This window comes from Tursiops truncatus, chromosome 5, assembly GCF_011762595.2.
Source record: "Tursiops truncatus isolate mTurTru1 chromosome 5, mTurTru1.mat.Y, whole genome shotgun sequence".
NCBI classification, from domain to species: domain Eukaryota; kingdom Metazoa; phylum Chordata; class Mammalia; order Artiodactyla; family Delphinidae; genus Tursiops; species Tursiops truncatus.
This window is the reverse complement of record NC_047038.1, coordinates 103,641,798-103,653,289: the sequence shown is the minus strand read 5'-3', so window position 1 is coordinate 103,653,289 and position 11,492 is coordinate 103,641,798. Positions and strand designations below refer to the sequence as shown.

The 11,492-nt window shown below is 40.0% G+C and overlaps 2 long non-coding RNA genes across 2 annotated transcripts; one reads left to right on the top strand and one right to left on the bottom strand.

The window, feature by feature from the left end:
- Positions 1-1,204: 1,204 nt before the first annotated feature.
- On the bottom strand, positions 1,205-6,911 carry LOC141278807 (uncharacterized). Its single transcript, XR_012332112.1, has 4 exons — positions 6,896-6,911; positions 5,422-5,497; positions 4,309-4,441; positions 1,205-1,336 (listed from the first exon to the last, which is right to left on the bottom strand). It is a non-coding gene; the product is annotated as an uncharacterized lncRNA (long non-coding RNA).
- A 447-nt stretch (positions 6,912-7,358) lies between these two features.
- Positions 7,359-10,009, top strand: LOC141278808 (uncharacterized). The gene is made up of 3 exons (XR_012332113.1): positions 7,359-7,382; positions 7,936-8,029; positions 9,968-10,009. It is a non-coding gene; the product is annotated as an uncharacterized lncRNA (long non-coding RNA).
- Positions 10,010-11,492: the final 1,483 nt, after the last annotated feature.

Genomic DNA, 11,492 nt, shown 5'->3' with positions numbered 1-11,492 from the left:
ACAGAACACACACAAAGAAGCCCAGAGGAAGTGAGAAGGCTGGCAGCTGAACCCTAACATCTTAAGAGGTAACATTTCTGTGACTACAGTTTACACAAATCAGATCATTTGCCTCCTTTCTAGACACCCTGGTTATCACAGGACAGGCCAAGCCTCTCAAGTTTTAAAGCTAAAGTACAGGGTAGATCTGTGAATAGGGCTTAAGATATTTAAGAGCTAGTACCTGCATTAAGCAATCAGGTTATAGAATGAAAATTTATCTTGAACTTCCAGTCTCTCCCTCTCTCTCTCACCTCCTATCCCCTATCTTCCCACCTCCATCTCTATTCCTTCTCCCCTACTCCCTGTTTTAGGTATATATGTGCATCATTTTACGTATACACGGAATATTTACTGTCTGTTAGATTTACTTAATAAAGTGCACACTCCTCAGGCTAAATTTAGAAAGAGGACAAAATGAACACTTTCTCATGGGGGTCAGTGGTGTTCCAAAGACAAAAGATTGCTCAGTCTTAAAACCTGGCAAACACCATGTTCCTTCTGATAGTTAGAGGCTACAGAAAGGCAAGTGGATCCTTGAAATTCACATGCCATTAAGACCTACTATCAACAGAGTAGATCTTAAGGCAGAAACAAGAAAACACCAGCCTTTTAAGTTCTTCCCGTCTGAAGATGAGAATAAGAGGTGGTAGCGTTCTTCCTCACGTGCACCCAAAGTGTAAAAGCAGCAAAAATATCTTAAACACATATGATGAGGAAGCCACTCTTCTGGTCCACTCGGTTTTGTTTTGCCTCTAGGGATCTGTCTCACTCCGAACCTTTGCTTTTTGTTTTCTCTTTTATATACGCTAAGAACCTGAGAGTCTTAACCTTTTCTTCCACCTCTCAACCAATAAATAGGAAAAAACAACATTTTTATGTTTTTATGTATTTTCCATTCAAATTTTTAAAAAAGAGATAAGTAAGCTAGTTCAGTTCATATTTCTCACAAAAATCACTTTCCAAACTAAACTAAATTGTTTGTGACCATCAACAGGAAAAACACCGTACTCTATTAGCACCAGCTGACATTTCCACCTTCATGTTACCAAACACAACAGGCCTAATGTCAGAACTATTAAAAATGTTAAAAATCCCCAACCCCACTCAAAAGGCATACCAAAGTTCAGGTAAAGGAAAAGGAAAAAACAAACAAACACGAAAACAACTCACCATTATCTTTACTTTCTTTCAGAAACCCATTAACAGCGCACTGGAAGTTAAAACTAGCGTCGTCATCTGGCACCTGATGCCCAATTGTACAAATTTTTAAATAAGGAATGGTTTCTGCTAAGTCCTATAAGGCAAAACCATGAAAATATGTATTATTTCCTTTTTTGGGAAAGAATAAAAAATTAATTAGAGGAGGCAGAATATAAACCAGGAGAGTACATTAAACTTAGTATGTCAGTCATTCTGATAAGAGCCATTTTTTCCAAAGCTGCTTTAACCAGTAATTATCACTAGATTTTCCTTAAAACTGCAGAATGGACAGTTACTAGGCATGCAAAAGGAAAAGCAAATCTATGTGAATGAATGCACATGTAACTCAAAATGATACAAACAGTTCTACCTACATTTATATTCTATCTTACATTTCAAGGGCCATAAAGCGGCTGTGATTTAAGTAGAATAGAGTCAGAAGAACTTGGATTCGAATTAGGAAATAGAGCCAATTTCAGGCATTGTTGAGAACTGGTATTCTTGGGGTGGGAGAAAGTAGACTATCCATAGAAGACAGAAAAGGATAAGTGAAAATTCTCTAGTTCTGAATTTAAATGGAAAGTAGCAGTATGAACCTATGACATATTTTAAAAATATTAAAAACAAACATACATATTTCCTAGCTCTGACCACTGAAAAAGTCTAGAAACAACTGATGTCATGTCAAAAGGACTCAGGAGTCCCTGGGAAGCTCCAACTGGCCAAAGGTAGGGCCTCAGTTAGAATGATAACTGTAACGGAGTCCACGGTGATATGAATAAATAAATTTTACAAAACTGGTCACCACTGGAGGATATTTGTGAATCAACTCATTATTCTGAAAACTGTTAAATAAAAGAAGAGAATCATGCCTCTACAACTGGGCAACCAAATAGCTGATGAGGGGAGTCTTCTCCTCAGAGAAATATACGCAGCTAATAAGTGAAGAAAAGAACAACAGAATTCACCATTTTTTGAAGTCTCAACTGAACTAATGGATGTCGGTACGAATCATCAGTGACTGCTAATATCACAGAAAGAGACAATTACCTATGTCTCCATGGAAGAACACATCATCACCTATGACACTGTCTTGCCAAAACAACACATGCAAGCTTCATTCTGATCAACTACCAATTTACAGGAAATAAAAGGATTGAAGAATACGTTACCAGCACATGGAATGTAATCATCAAAATACAGATGGGACAAGTTACCTGGTTTCTTTACAAATAAAATTCAAGGAGGACAAAACAGTGAGAGAGACATGGAGGGAGAACCTAGAGATTAAACAAGACTTCAGAGACCGAACAATCAACGGCAAAGGGTGGACCATCTTCGGATCTAATTCAAAATTCTTAAAAACAACTTTTTATGACATTTAGGAGACAACTGCAAATTTGAGCACTCACTGGGTATTTAATATTAAAACATGAATAAAAGTCCTATATTTTAAATACACATTCCAAAATTATATAGGTGTAATTACATGTTGTCTCGGAGCTGCTTCAAGATAATATGGAATGGGGTGAAACAGGTGGGGGTATAGATAAAACATGACAGCCATCAGTTGGTAAATAATAAAGCCGGATGAGTTCATGGGTATACAAGGAACACTCACAGTATTTTTATACTTTTGTACATGTTTCAAATTTGTGATAATCGTTTAAAGACAAGACGACACTGCAGAAAACAGTCTGGCAGTTTCTCAAGGGTTAAACGTAGAGCTACCGTACGATCCAACAACTCTGCTACTACCTACACTGCACATCTAAAAGAACTGAAAGCAGGGATTTGCACAAATATCTGTACACCAACGATCACAGCAGCATGATTCACAATACCTACAAGGTGGAAGCAACCCAAGTGTCAATCACCCGATGAATAACAAAATATGGTATATACACACAGTGGGATTCATTAAGCCAAAAAAGGAATGGCATTTCCTTACATGCTATAACATGGATGAACCTTGAAAACACTAGGTTTAGTGAAATAAGCCGGACATAGAAGGATAAATATTGTAGATTCCACTTACACGAGGTACCTAGGATAGGCAAATTCACAGACAGAAAATAGAATCGAGGTTTCTAAGGGCCGGTGGGAGGGATAATGGGGTTGTCACTGTTTGATGGTTACAGGGTTTTTGTTGAGGATGATGAAAAGGTTTTGTTTATAGACAGTGGTGATAGTTACACAACACTGTGACTGTATTTAATGCCACTGAACTGCATATTTATAAATGGTTAAAATAAATATGATTTATATATATTTTACCACAATGACAAAAAGAGGAACAACTGAGTTGAAATTTCAATTCTTCCTTGTCCGAGAGTCAGTTTCATCGTCCGTAAAATTAGTAACTATAGTTGTCTATCCTCTGAGCTTAGTGCAGAGTAAGCACTCAGTAGGAGGTATCAGTACTACTTCCACGTCAACAGCAAAGGATTGTTGTGAAGATTCACAAAGTCAATGGATATGAAAGAACTTTCTAAAGGGCAAACCGCCGTACAAATATTAACAAACATTAGGTGTTACTGTCTCCCAAGGCCATGGAACAGGTCAGAAGAAGGGTAATTCTTTTGCACTGGTATGTCCTACATGGGCTAAGAGAATATATGGGTTTCTCTACTGTATCAGAAGGTATTAGGAAAAGAAAGCATAAAACTTAGAGAACAACTGTCTTTTACCCCGATGCTTAAACACGCTCAGGCAACTGCTTAACATAAGTGCCAAAGACATAATGGACATACCTTTCTTTCCTTTTAGGCTACTACTACTCTTACTAAAAATTTACTGCATTTTCAAAATACAGAACATGGAAGCTTACAGCACTTCTTAAGCATATCTAGAGCCTACTGCCAAATACTATAGTTCAATTCATATCTTTACTCTCATTTTGAAACAGCAATTACAAATGTGTATTTAAGGAAACCACTAGCTTCCCTTTTGGAACCCATGAAAGAAGGCCAGGATTCACCTTAGCATAAGATGATAACTACTGAACTACTATGAATTATCAGAGTATCAGAAAGAAGGTCATTTTCAATTACGGGTTCCATTTACCTCTGGCTTATAATAGCGGCGAGTATATGTTAAGTCAATAATCAGCCCAAGTTCTTCGTTGTGTTCTTGGTGTTTGTTAAAAAAGATCCAAGGGGGAGAAACATTCTTCTGGAGCAAGATTCTTTTCAAATCTCTGTCAGAAAGAATAAAATAAGAAAGAACATGCGTTTAAAATCCTTTATTATATTATCCATTTATTCAAACCCTGTGATGCTAACATATGAGCTTCAAAGTAAAGTCTCTTCCTCTGGAGTTTACAAGCGGTATTATGATCCTTTCTTCCAGAGAGATTAGACGGCAGAAAATAAGCTCACTTCTATATAGTTATTTCTATCCTTGTTTATTTCATGTTGGTCTCCTAACCTGACTGTAACTCCCAGAAGGCAGGGACCACATCCATTTTGCCTACCGCTGTACTGCCAGCTCCAAGCAGAGTGCCTGTAAATAGACACATAAATAAATACGTCTTGAATATCTACCTATACGAAGGATGGCTTTCACTGCTAAATATTCTTTTATGTATTTGGCTTACTTATGTACTCTGTTCGATTGAGCTCTTTAGTTACTCAGGTGCCAGCAACACACTTTTCGTTTTAAATTAGCAGACTAGTTTTAGAGCAGTCTGAGATTCACAGCAAAACGGAGCAAAAAGTACACAGTTCCCACTTATACCCTCTCTCCTTCACCCCACACAGCCTTCCCCATTATCAACATGCCATACCAGTGTGCTTCCTTTGTGAGAATTCATGAACCAACACTGACACATCATTATCAATCAAAGTCCATAGTTTATTGCATTCATGGTACAAGTAACTGGCTATTTCTTTATTTCTAGTATAGTCATCCCCAGACATTTACATACAGAGATACATATTACTTTCTTATAAATTACTTTATTCTTTATTTAGAGTTAGGGCATGCCATTGGTTTTTTTTTTAAATTAAGTTCAAAACTAGGTTGTATTTATCTATGAATTCCATTTCTGGATACTAAAGGAGGTATTAAAAAGTATTTGCTATAAAAAGGGGAAATGGAGTACGACGGGGTTGAGAGCCAGGGCTCTATATGGTGAATTCAGATTTCTCGAAGAATACGGTATTAAGTTTCACTCACCTTTTTTAAAGGAACTTTGAAAGCAATGAAACGAGTCCCAGGCATCCGCTGTCCACCTGGGAGATAGTCCTTCCACCTGTTAATATATTTTTTGTTAGGCAAATTTTATGGTAGGCTGTCTCCCTGCATAGGATGAATGCGCCTTGAAAATGGAACTCATATCCCTCTATGGTAGGTTCCTCTTCTTGCTGCTTTGCATTTTGCTGCTCCACTTATTCAACCCCACCTTGTAATAAGCTATACTTCCCTTGTTCCTGTTTTCCCATCTTGAAAACAGATAAAAGACAACAAAACTATGCAACGGTCTCAACAAATCAGGGATATCTAAAACCAGACTTGGCCAGAACTTCTGTATCCCTGATAAAACTTAGCCCGGTGTTGACTACTAAGGCATCATTAATACATGCATGTTGACTGAAATAGTTTGAACTCAATTCCTCCCCTCCACAGTTTAGTTTTAGTCCTCATACAAAACCCGATAATAAAATTCCTTAATGCTAGGAATCACACTGAAAAATAATATATGAACTGACTTCTGTAAGATGAGTCAGAACTAAGGTTAATTCAGTGTATCTGAAGCACAGAAAGTGAGGGCAATAGTGGCACAAGATGGGGCTAGAGAAGCAGAGAGGGTTCTAGACCACGCAGAGTCTTAAAGGCCAACAGTTTGTTTTCTACTCTCAAAACAATGCTTTTGACCGATGTCTACGTGCAATGTTCCAACTTGCTTTTAAGGTTTCTTGTGTGCAGAATGGATTGGAAGGAAACAAGAAATATGGACACTACTTAGGACCTAATTGCAACAGACAGGCAAGTTCAGTATTAGGATGTTGAGGGAGAGGTGATAGATTCAGAAGAAATTCAGGAGATAAACTGAAGCGGGCTTAATGGGGTCTGCGATGGAGCAAAGGAAGGTCTTAGGGAATTAAAGCGTTTACTGCACACATGACCCAAGTCTCACAATTAATCATTTGAACGGACAGAGGTAGATCTCTCAAATGACACCAAAGTGATTAGGATAGCAACAGTACGCCCTGACAACACAAATCAACTGTCTCGATGGAAAATTCGGCAGTACCCGTGCGTTTCTTCACTCAAACTTAGTTCCAGGTCCTCTTACTCACATTTTCTGTGCCAAAACAACACAGCTGAGGAATTGAAGGGGATTCCACGTTGGTAATTAAGAAGTGTCCCCAACACTGACAGTCCCATCTTAAAAAGCAGTCCCTCTGCATTTTACCCGAGGAGCCATGGCCAGAGACTCCCTTGTAAAACGATGGGGAGAAATCAGAACATCACACACTATCCCTTTCAGCTACTGTGAACTGAACCGCGAGACGACCAATACCCCCGAGCACAGCGCGGACGGGGCAGCCCGCGGGGGCAACAGTCACAGGAGACAGCACAGGAGACGGAGCCCAGGCCCATGGGCTCTGGGCTCCACCGGCAACGCCCAGGGGCCAAGGCTTATTACCTTTCCGGCATGTGCTTTCCGCCCTTCCTCCTGGCCGACGAACGTCCGGAAAAGCCGCGACGCTGACCCCAGCGCCCACGGGCATGATGCCACTGGCTCATGTGACCCCCAACGTGCCGCCCACCCAACGCCAAGAGTGCCAAAGTCGCCAGACCGGCGCCCCCGGTGCCAGCACAAGGCCCCGAAACACACAAGCCTAGGCACAAGCCCACGCAGCTCGCGCTCCTCCTTCTACTGAGCATGCGCCACCGCTCGCCCAGATGACGTCCACACGCCCAGACACTTCATTCATAAAGAGGAGTATGACGCCTGCAATTCCATCCTTAGCCAGAAGATGGTAGCAGAGGTCCATTAGTTCGTGGTGTGTGCACCCTTCAGAACTCCAATCACATGGGACATGGAAAGCTGTCCCACTCTCCCAGTATCTTGTGTGGTTCTTTCAGATATTTCCCAAGTGCTTTACATTCACACTTGTTGTATCTTGTATGTAAGTATTTCTACATAATGGAGATCCTGTATTTTATACAGGAGCTGCATACTAGACATAGTCTACAATCTGTCTTGGATCGTGAGTTTCCCAGTCAATTTTTGCGTACATCCATCCCATTCTCTTTAATAGCTGCGTCACATTATGTAATTTACATGGCCAGTCTGATACTGATGGACTTTTAGTTGTTTTCAGTTTGGGGGTATTCTGTTTGTTTGTTTGTTTGTTTTTGTCCTCTGTTATACATAGGCTGCAATGTGAACCTCTTGATACATGTGTATAGCTATATATAAATTTCTAGACATAGAATTTCTGGAATGAAAGAGATGCAAACACAAAATATTGAAAGATTTTCAATCAATCTAATCTGCCTAATCAACCTTCAAAAATACTCTATCAACTTATACTCCACTCACAGTGAAACATTTATTGGGTTTCTATTATGTGCCTGGTATCATGCTGGAGGTTGACAGTATGGATTTACATTTTAGACAATACCAAAACATGCTTGAGAGAGATAAGAGTGGAGCTCAGGTATAACATTTCCTCACAGTATCAGGCATAGGGATCGGTACCTGTTAGAAAAATTATGAATCCTGCCACAAGTGGAACAGCAAAGAACAGCATGTCCTACAGTAGGTCTGAAGGTATAATAGCATACTAAATTCCATTGTTATTTATAATAACAAATGTTTTTTGTTAGTTTTACTTTTCAGTTTCTAGTTTCTGAAAGTATCTTACATACACTGTTAGTAATCTTCACAACCATCTGAGCTGGGTAAACTGAGTCAGGAAGGTCAGAATTATTGAATGAATGAATGAATGAGTAAAAATATCACTAGCTTTAACGTATCTGGGACAGTCAATAGTCTAACCAAGTTTCAATCCACAAGCATTTATTTACAATTCTGAAAACTTCCAATAATTACAAATGGGACAACAGTAGTCAATTACTACCTGGATAAAGCAAAGATACAAGTTAGCACAACCTAGTTTACAAACCTACAATTAGGCTCATTCAATTTGGTGCTAAGTCATAAAATATTCTTTTGCAATTTATGAAAAATATCCAATGGGCATGTAATGGCCAAAAAGTACAAATGATACAAATATCTATAGACATGACAATGTACAAATTGTGACATAAATCTATCGGAAACTAGAAAATCTACGTTGGTCTTATAGTTCCAGCTTGCTAAAAGATACAGGCTTTGGGTGGGAACACAAAAAAAACCCAGACCTGGCCATAACGGGGTTTCCAGAAAGTATGCGAACTAGCAAAGAGTAGGCCTCTGGATGGGAGTGGGTCCAACATGAGATGAAACAATGCCTTAATGGGTATGTAGTATGCCAGGACGGAAAATCTAGGAGCAAGGGATATATGGAGAATCAGACAGCGAAGTATTTGACACTAACAAAATCTACCAGTATCCCATAGGGCCTCAGGCACCATGCAAGGGTTTGAGGGATTCCAGTATTTAATTAAATCAAAATGTGACAATGGGAGGAATTAAGGACAGTCTCAGGGGTAGACGAACTGGGGATGTTACACCAAGACGTGTCTCAGTTAACCTGATGGATTCAAAATGCTGGGACAAGACAATACCCTAACTGTAAGAATAAAGGTTTCGGTCAGGGTAGGGCCTCATGTTCCTAAGTGCTGAAATAGAGCTCTTTAGTTTCTTCCTCCTACATGGAAGATTCTTTTAGAGGTTAAGATGATGCTGAGCCTGCAAGCTAAAGTTAAATGGCTGGAACTAGGGAGAGAAAATAAGTTACATAGGCTCGGAACCAGGAAAAGCCTAACTAAGGGTTTGCCTAACTAAACAGAATTGAATGTTGGAACTGCATAGTTTAATAGGTAAACATTTTACTGATACCAAAATGTGTCTTCCCACACTCCCCCCAATCTCACACCGCCCACCCTAACCTGCAGTGGCTATGGGTCCCTTGATTTCCATGGAAATATAGAGGAAAGAGACACTGATCTGGCTTGCAGGTATTTAGTAAGTTGTTAGCCTCACATCACATACTAGTATCACGTAAGTAGGCCATCTGAAGTAGGAAGCTTAGGGGAAAAACCTTAAAAAACACTTAAAAGCTTAAGCCACATCTCTATACTAACAACACCTTTCACCATTTCTTCTCAGATAAGCATCATCCCCATCAGTGAAAAAACTCGTATCTCATAATAGGAAAAACAGGCCTAAAAATTAAATGTGTGTCTTTGGAGGTCCCATCTATGGGACATCTTCCTGGTACTAGAAAAGTCCCCAGAAAGATCAATCTTTGCACCCCTCCCTGAAAGCTTACCACCAAGGACAATGACTAGATCCATAGATTTCCTCCCTCAAACCAGCTTACCTCACATATAAATCATTAGCAACTCGGCCCTTACTCACATTATCACAGTCACAAGAGTGGTTAGGGAGCAAAGCACTAACCACGGGAACTAAAACAGAGGCAACCCAGGCCAAGTTGGGCTGATGGCACATGTCTGCTCCTTACGCTTGGGTGCATAACGCGACTCACCGCAATGCCTTTTTCACAGACCCCCTTTAAAGTTTCTCCACAAAATCCAACAGGTCAAGTTCGTTCATGATGCTTCAAGATAAACAATCGTCAAGAGAGAAACATGCAGTATGTCTTACAATGTTGGAGTCCTTCAAAATATGACAAGGAAATAACCATGTAGACAAAACCAGAGCATTTAAAAACATCTGTATTCTACAAACATACCAGTGAATGCTATTAATAAGGTAATATGACAGAAAACAAAATGAGAACTATATGTAAGACTGTTCCCTTTAGTGTACAGAATTCATGGCAATTGCTGCACTATCGAGCTACTTATATCTATGACTGTCTGTCCTGGTAATACAAAATGAGGCCAAAGTGTGTCAACTTGTTTCCCACAGAAACCACAAAATCTACATGAATCTCTTTACTCCTGTGCCCTTTCACCTTATCTGCTCCCAGTTCTCCATGAAATGTCCTCTTCCTTCTCTAATTATTCTCCTCTTCATTTTCCTAGGCCTTGCACCCAAGCATGCAAGACAGAGAATCTTAGAGGTCCAAGATTCTAGAGTGGCTGTTTGCAAGGGGCAGGAGATTACAGTAACTGCCACACTGTATATACTTCTGTGCAAAGAAAAAGGGACAGTATTCAGAATGTCTCTCACGTATAAAAGAGCTGGATGGCAGGATACCTGTGTGGCCCAAGGAACCAGAGGTAGCAAATTATGGGGAAAACAATGGCAACCAAAGGCTGGAAGAGGAAAGGTTTGCAACCAGCTCTGTCTCCTAGCTCTCTGGTATCTGCGTCCAACGGGCAGAGTCTATTTTGTGAAGCATCAAGCACTGAAAAGAAGACTCCTGCTGCTGCAAGGTGACAGGAAGTAACATCATTGAGGGTAAGAATGGCAAGATCAAGGCTTGTCCTAGAAACAATGCCCATAATGGAAAGAAAAAAGAAAGCAGAAGAGAAATGTAAGTCGCAAGTCCAGCCCCTGGCCCAGCCTGGCCCAGCCCAAGGAAGGTAGGAGTCAAGGAGACGAAACTAAAAGAGAAGAGCCTTGGACCACAACACTCTCCACAAGGTACACTCAACAAACTTCACCCTACGCTTTAACCAAGTTACAAAAAGAGCTTCTTAATCCCTCCTTTGGCTCCTTAAAAGCTGCTCTAAGTTCACTAATTAGACAGATACGATTTCAGAACAACCGTAATAGTTCAAACTAGATGGCTCTTGCCTTCCTAAGGATATTAATTACATAAGATATATACAGCTCTAAGTATATGATACATAAAATATAATACTGTGTAGGATGCAGGTAACTGTTAGTAAATTATATTAATGAACGTCTGTGAGAAATGTTGCAATGATTTCCCTAATGTAAGAGCCTGGGGGAGGTAAATCTGTCTTCTAGGATTTCCTCCCCAGAGCTCAGAAATTCAGGTGTTGTTTTAGCTCTCCTACACTCTCTCCACCCAACCCCGCCTTCCTGTTGGGGATCGGACCTCCCTATTGGCTGTCTCATACCTTGACACCGCCTGCTTTGTGACATCATTCTCCTGTATCATATAAGTGACCAGTGAGCAGTAACCAGT